Raw genomic sequence first — 8473 nt, 5'->3', positions numbered from 1 at the left:
TGGCCACTGCTCAGGGCAGCATAGAAAAAAAACATTTTAGCTAATGTTTGATTTGAATGTAATTTGTCAACATTGAAGAGAGTTTTCAGCCAAATACTCTTGTTACTTTGAAATAGATAGCTAAAAGTAATTTTTCAGTATAGTAATTATTCAGAAAATCAGAACTTATATAATCTATTTTTGATGGAGTTTTAAGGGCCATGAGGCAGGGACACCTGCCATTCCTGAAGGGATGCCCTGGGACAAGTGACCTGTGGAGCCACCTTTTAAAAGCCAATTCTTATGCCCACCCGGGGTCAATCCTCATAGACCATCCTGTGTTACTTAACTGAAACCTGTTTCTATTCTACCTGGTTGATTGTGAGGCAGAGAAGCAGTAGACATTGAAAGGAAATATGCATTTTAGCAAAATGACACAATATGGAATCACAGATTTTTAGCAATGGAAGACCATAGAGATTATGTTACCAAATTCCTATATTACACAGATGAAGAAATGAATGTCACAAAAACCTAAGAGGCTTATACAAGGACAGAAGATAGGCAGCAATGGGCACTAACAAGTACACCCAATTTTCTGAATCCTTGTTATGGGCCTTTCTTGTCTACCTTTAAATAGAACATCATTTTAACACAACTTACATCAGCTAAATAAACCGACTTAGCACAAATCAGATTTAAATATTCATGAAACTTAGAATCACCATTCTTGTGACTAATGGACCTGAGAAACCACCTTTTAAAAAATGTAGAATAGCCTAATGAGGGCAGTTTATTAAAAAAGAAAGAGAAAAGGTTTTGAAGATTTTGTTCAAATCTAAACTCTAGTGCTTTCTAATTTAGAGAAATTACTTACATTATATGAGCTTCCGTTTCATCATCTGTAAAAGAGGGATAATAATACCCACCCTGGAATTACCGGGACAGGCATCCAGGCCTTAGTGCCAGGTAAGCACTACCCAGCAGTGCAGTCCTTGCTGTGTGGCAGCAGGAAAAGTGCCCACGTGTGCTGGTGCTGCCGAGGGTCTTGGAGAATCTCACTTTAAGAATTGAAGAAAAGGTCTTGAAGGCATAATGGAGAGATTGTCATTCTCACATCTCTGTGCTCTCTGGAGGCTAAAATATTCGACAGCATCAAGTCTGAACAAATATAATGAGGTTAGAAGAAAAGTAATATTGAGAATTGAAAGACACTGACAGTCATTAACTTAAATTTTCTACTACCTTCAATGGCCATACTGCCTGAAATTAATTTTTTTGGACATTGCTACTTTTGTACTATACATTCTCCAGCTCAGTTTAATGTCTTAAACAAAATCTCACTAAAAAAAATTGGGACTTAGTGCTATTTTATTACCAGTTTCAACTTTAAATTCTGGGCAGGCTGACAAACACACACACACACACACACACACACACACACACACACAAACACACACACACACAGAGTAATCTACCTATTAAACCACTGATGAAAATACCTTTTTTCTAGTGAAATCAACACTGTATGTGTTCTAGAAACATACATTGACAAAACCCTATCTTGTTTTCAATTATTATAACCAGCTCTAAGACTCCATTTTAAACCTAATTGCTTCAAGGTGGCAAGAAACATATAGAACTTTACTTGTTTAGGCTATTTACTGAGGGAAATATAGCCTGTCACCAAGCACATTCTATTGATGTGGTATGTGGTTTTACTTTAGGAAAACAGAAACACTTAAAATTGTGTAGCATTGAATATACCCCTGGTATGATGAAGTGTGAGACAAATGTAACCCAGAGCTCACAAACTAATACAAACTAACGATTTCATTGTAGTGATATATCTGTATGACATAGGTGCACTGACAAGAGGAATTCAGAATTGACACTACTAATTGACTCTTTTTCTGATCCTTCCTCATTTAATCCTTCCTTTCACTTTCTGGTGACAGGCATATATATTTGTATGTAGAAAGAAAAATACAAAGTTACAATATATTATTTCATCCCCACTAAGATAAACACTACAAGCATAGGACATTCATACATAAATTTTATAGCATTTTATAAATGCTAACTAGAGGCCCAGTGCACAAAATTCTTGCACTGGTAGAGTCTCTAGTGGCTGCCGGCGGCCGGCCGGATACTCTTTTTTATCCCCCGGCCAACCCTGCCCCCTGGTCAAACTCTCAGATGAACTCCCAGTTGAGGGGACATTTTGCATACTACACTTTTATTGTATAGGACTAGAGGCCTGATGCATGAAATTCGTGCACGGGGGGAGGGGTGGTGGTCCCTTAGCCCGGCCTGCACCCTCTCCAATCTGGGACCCCTTGGGGGATGTCCAACTGCCGGATTAGGCCCAAAACCACTCACCTGCCTGCCTGCCTAATGCCCCTAACTGCTCCCCTGCCTGCCTGATCACCCCTAACCACCTCTGCCTGCCTGCTTACCTGATCACCCCCAACGGCCTTCCCCAATGGCCTGGTAGCCCCCCAACTGCCCTCCCCTGCTGGCCTGGTTGCCCCTAACCCCTTGCCAGCCTGATCTCACCCCTAACTGCTCTCCCCTGCTGGCCGGATTGCCCCTAACTGCCTCTGCCTCGGCCCCCACCACTGTGGCTTTGTCTGGAAGGAAGTCAGACATCTGGAAGATGGCCTGTCGACCAGGTCTAATTAGCATATTACCCTGTTATTAGTATAGATAGATTATATAGGATAGGATTGCTTTAATCAGGGGAAAAGCCTTTTTCAGCAGGAGGAGATGCTCTTGGCAGACAAAAATACATAATCCCTATTTATAGACTGATAGCCAGCAATATGCACTATACTGCCAAACCAGTTATTAAAACATTGAATGGCTTTCTTACACCTTACACCTGCTTTAAAACCCCTCCTCAGCCCCCACCTTAGGTTTTGCTTTCACAGTTCACCCAGATTAGGTTCTGATTGGTCTGTTTCTATGCCAGTCAGCGTCAAAAGCTCCGCCTCCTAGATAGCCATTGGCTCCTCTGGGAAATCCAGAATGGCCCTGCCTTCACATTGGTGCCAGCCCTTAAGTCACGCCCCCAGTCCACTACCGGGTGTATCCTTGGCCGCTCTGAGAAGCAGCACCTCAGGGCTGTGCTGGTGACAATTTTGAATTCTCATCCCTGACCTAACCTTACAGTGAGAGCTCCGTGAAGGAACTGCCTTCGTAGTTCACCCAGATTAGGTTCTGATTGGTTGGTTTCTATGCTAGCACCTCATGGTGACCAGTTGTTTGGTTGTCCTGGTCATGACGGACATAGGCAATATGTCCAGGACTCTTATTATATGAAACAATCATATGTGCTACTCTGAAGAATATAAAAGATGTGTGTTAGATTTACACATCTACCAGAGGCATCAATTTAAAATACTGCTACTAGGTTACTTTAAAATAAGTCTTGCCATAATACTTTTAAATTGTGAATGAGAAAATAGATCTGAACAGAAAAGTGCTTCAATGAAAATTTAGTTTTCTCAGGCTATTTTTTGTTTATTTGTGTGAGTGTGCTTCTGTTTTTGTCATTGATAATATGTGTGTGTTGTGTATAGAAAGAAGGGGGAGGCATACTTGTTTCGTGAGGACCAATGAGTTTGGTCCATATTTGAATGTGCTCAGACAAACTGAGTCAAGTCAAAAGGTGTTCACCCATTTGACTTTCTAGATCAGATACCAAAACAAAAGCTATGGGATTACATCAAAGAGCATATTAGAGATTCCTGAGTTGAGGGAAGAAAATGTGTGTAACATTCCTAACTACCGTGATGGGGCATGAGCTATATAAGGAAGCCATTGTCACCACTGACAAAACCTTGTTATGTAAGGCACTGGACTCCCTATAAAGAAAGTAAATACCAATGAATTCAAAATGTAAGCCACCCAAGACCTGATACTGGAGTTACCCTGGACTGTTCTGCCTGTTTCCACAGATAAGAGTCCTGGTCTATAATGAAACTGAACTTCCACATTGGCACATAACTCGATAATAGGACATGTGAGCACAAATAGTTCAAATTGCTCAGAGGGAGAGAGTCAAAAGCACATTGTGCAATCTGACTCTTTGGAATGTCAATGTGATGCATGAATCACCTGACAGGCTCTGCCTCAGACCATTTAAAGACATTACTCAAAGAGACTCTGTTCTACACATCCTTGCCCAAAAAGGAGACTTTTCTCTTTCAAAATTAAATGCACTCCTCAGCCAATTTCTTAGTATCAGGTGTGATGATTATTGAATATGTGTTAATTCACCATGTGTTTAGTCCTTGTGGGTTATGAATGATAAATTCTAGGAAACCACAGAGTTGGAAAAAAGCATGATCTGAAGAGACAGAAATACTAGATTCTAGATTGTGCCAAACCACTTCCCAGACAGGTGACCTTGAGCAAGTACCTTAATCTCACTGAACTTTCATTTCCTTCTTTGTTAAGATGAATTTTCTGAGTTTTCTACCACACAGGAGTCATGTGAAAGTAAAAGGAAATAGTGTATGGAACAATGTTGTATAAAGGCTGATGCATATAGACATTATAATAATTATAAAAAATCACTATAATGTTTTATTATTATAAACAAAAGCTTTTTAAAACAAGTGTTTAGTTGAAGACATTGGAATAGATGAGATTTTCCAAGAGAATTTGAAGTATAAGTTAGAAAGAGGGAGGGGAAAAAAGCCACAAGGAAGACTAAGACTTAGGTATAAGGCCAACTGAAAAATCAGCAAAGGAGGATGAGAAGAGATTGTAGAAGTAGTGGGTACTAGGCATGCCTGGTGTTATAGAAGCCAAGGGCAGAGAGTGGTCACAGGCACCATGCAACACAATGGCAAGTAGGACGATCACTTAACTGAAATCTTTAGGTTTGATACTTAAGCAGGCACAGCTCTGTTTCTATTAACTGATTTTTCTCCTGGTTGTGGGATACATGTCCAATTTCTCCAAATATCTAGTAATTTTAATTGGATATGTGGCATCATCCATATTGTTCAGTCTTTCATTTCTGTCTTCTTTTCAAAAGCTTTGTTCTAAAAATAAACTTATGTAGGATGTTTTTATGCTCTGTTGGAGTGGATTTAGAGTAGCATTTTTCAGAGCTAGTTTAGCCTTGCCCCCAGGGAATGGCCTTTCGAGAGCCTCTACTGAATATGCCTGGTTGTTCAACAAGGTCTTTCCACTCATGCTAGATGGATTTCAAATATCTCCTAGCTGTAGATGAATCTCAGTAGTTTTTTTTGTTGTTGTTTGTTTGTTTGTTTTTTGTGGTTGTTTTTTTGGGGGGGGGGGTTCAGTTTGTAGTTCCCTTATAGTTATTTTTTCTTAATAGTAATTCTTTACCTATTACTTCAGACTAACATCCAGACAAAAAGTCAAGAGAAATTTAATGTAGATTTAGGACCTCTTTCTCTAAAGCCCCTTGTTCTCTGGTATTCTGCCCCACAAATTCAAAATGTACATTACCTATGAAATATGAAATTACCTTTGCACCAGCAATTTCAGCCTCCCTGAACTCCGATCTCTATCACCTTTTCTTTGTGAGGCCTTATGCTTGGACTTCTCACTCCTGGGCCATGATCCAGAATAATCATTCAGGCAGAAAGCCAAGACATCAGGAATTACCTCATTAGTATGTTTTCTGTCATGGATTCTATTCCCATGCTACCTTTGGGCCAATATCTGAAAAACATATATTTTGTAGTTTTTCTAGTGGTTTATGGTTAGAGGGCTAGTCCAGTACCAGAAACCAAGAACCTAGCAAAGATTACTAGACTCAAGACCAAAGAAATCAGGAGCCACCTTTCAGATGCTTTCTTACCAACAATGGGTAAATTTGAACATAAAGTTAAGATTAATGAATGTGATAAATTAAAGTACATAGAAATGTTAATTCATGTATTTATAAATTACTTAAATCTCATTGTTCATATTTAGAGGATACTAGGAAAACAACTCATGGTTTTTGAAAAATAGTAAATAAGACCTATTCAAGCACTCATATTGCCTTTTCTATAAATATTCTACATCAGGGCAACTCAATAATATAGACAATTTAAAATTATCAAATTATCACCATTTTGAAACTCCTAGGTTATTTTTAATCTTCTAGGCAGATTATTTGTGGCAGCTATCTTTACAAAAAGAAAGATGGATAATCATCATGTACTTTCTGATAGAAATATATAATTCTGCTTATCAGGAGATGATGCTTAAAAGTGAAATAAAAGTATAAACCAAATCTTATATAAAACATCTAGGCCTAACTACCAATTTACAGAAAATACACCACTCAAAGTAATTACACAACAGTACACAGCACACAATTCAGTTTCTTCAACAAATAAGATGCAGGGAAAAGAGAAGGGGCTATATATTTATTAAAAGAGATTTAAGAGATAAGTCAACCAATCATAATTGGGCCTTCATGGGAATCCTGAATCAAACAAACAGTAAGAGAAAAAAAGAATCAGGAAAATTGAACACTGGCTGGATATTTAGTAATAGTAAGGAATTATTGCTAATTTTTTAGTGTAATAATGATATTGAAGTTACATTTTGGAAGAATCCTTATCTTTCAGAGATACATATTGAAATATTTATGAAGAACTGATATCATGTATGAGATTTGCTTCAAAATAATCAGGGAGGAGAGGTGCAAAGTAGGATTATAGATGAAGTAAGCCTGTTCTCAAGTTAATTTTTGAAGCTGGGTGATTAGCACATGAAATTATTTTATTATTTTCTCTCTGTACTTCTTGTAGGTTTGAAATTTTCATAATAATTTTTAATGTCTTTAAAAGTGCCTCATCATAGATATTAGATTTAAAAAAGGAAGTTTTTTTTAGGTCTGTAAAAATAGAATAGGTCTCTTAATATTAAAAAAAAATCAAAAGTTAACATTCTCTAAATTCTGGCAGGCAGGCAGGCATGGGAGAAGGAAGGAAGGAAGGAAGGAAGGAAGGAAGGAAGGAAGGAAGGAAGGAAGGAAGGAAGGAAGGAAGGAAGGAAGGAAGGAAGGGAAGGACATGATCAATACAGAAAACTTTTCAGTGCTTGTGTACATTTTTAAAAAGCCACAACAATGATAAGTCTAGGTCAGTGGTCGGCAAACTGCGGCTCACGAGCCACATGTGGCTCTTTGGCCCCTTGAGTGTGGCTCTTCCACAAAATACCGACTTCTGCGCATGGGCCACGAAGTTTCAATCGCACTGTACATGTGCGCCCGCAAGTGGTATTTTGAGTCACATTCCACAAGACAAGATTCACATTATAAACACTACAGATTGGCATTTTCTTTACCACATTTCCCAGTATAGAGCAGTAGTGTCATCATCTAATAAAATCATAAAATGTCTTGGAAGGGTGCCTTTTTCTAATTTGTGAAAATATCCCCTAAGATCTATGAGATTCACCTGTGACAGAATCTCAAAAAGTTTTACAGTTATTACCATGTCCCTTGATTTTTAAGAATGGAAGATTTTTAATTTCACTGACCTTGGTTTATATGCCAACATAAAGTGTTTAGTATTGAACTTTCCTTTGTATGTTATTGTACTTTCTAAAGTTGTATGAATTACATGTTCACATAGATGAATGACCTGTTATTTTAAAAATACAGTGAGTAAAATATCTCTTTGCTCAGTTTTACAAGACTAGGCCACATTACCTTGGGCAAGTCATTTAACCTTTCCTATCATCAATTTGGTTTATTGTAGAAAAAAGATCATAATCCTTTGCCTGTTTCTTAAAAAATATTATTATAATGAGGAATGTGATCATGTGAATTGTAAAATACTATTTACACTATTTTGGGGGTAGATGAAAGAATGATAGGTATTCCGCTGTTATTTAATGAACACATTATTGAGCAATTACTATGTGGTGGGAATTAATAGAGTGCTTTATGTGTATTAATTCACTTAATCCTCAAACAACCCCATGAGGTGAGTATGAACATCTCCTTTCTAAGGAAAACTGAAGCCATGAAAGTCCAATTAAATTGCCCTATATTACACAATTGATATCACTAACAAGTGGTAATAGGGTCAGGATTCCTAGCACAGCAGCCTGTGTTCTTTTTTAAAAAATATATTTTTATTGATTTCAGAGAGGAGAGGAGAGGGAGAGACAGACACATCAATGATGAGAGAAAATCATTGATCGGCTGCTTCCTGCACTCGCCCCACCAGAGATCGAGCCCACAACCTGTGCTCTGACTGGGAATCAAACCATGACCTCCAGGTGCATAGGTTGATGCTCAACCATTGAGCCATGTTGGCTGGGCATAGCCTGAGTTCTTAAGTGTCATATTCTACTATATATTTATGGATGTATTTTTTATTATTGACATTTATTATCAATCACTATTGATTATGGATATTGAATTGAAAGACCTGATAAGATAGATAAATGGAGGGGAAAGTCCATGGAAATACCTGAACACCATGTTTGGCTAACAATTTGGTTT

This window comes from Myotis lucifugus, unplaced genomic scaffold (genome assembly GCF_000147115.1).
Source record: "Myotis lucifugus unplaced genomic scaffold, Myoluc2.0 scaffold_33, whole genome shotgun sequence".
In the NCBI taxonomy this organism is placed as follows: domain Eukaryota; kingdom Metazoa; phylum Chordata; class Mammalia; order Chiroptera; family Vespertilionidae; genus Myotis; species Myotis lucifugus.
The sequence above is the reverse complement of the archived record's forward strand: the minus strand, read 5'-3'. Positions refer to the sequence as shown.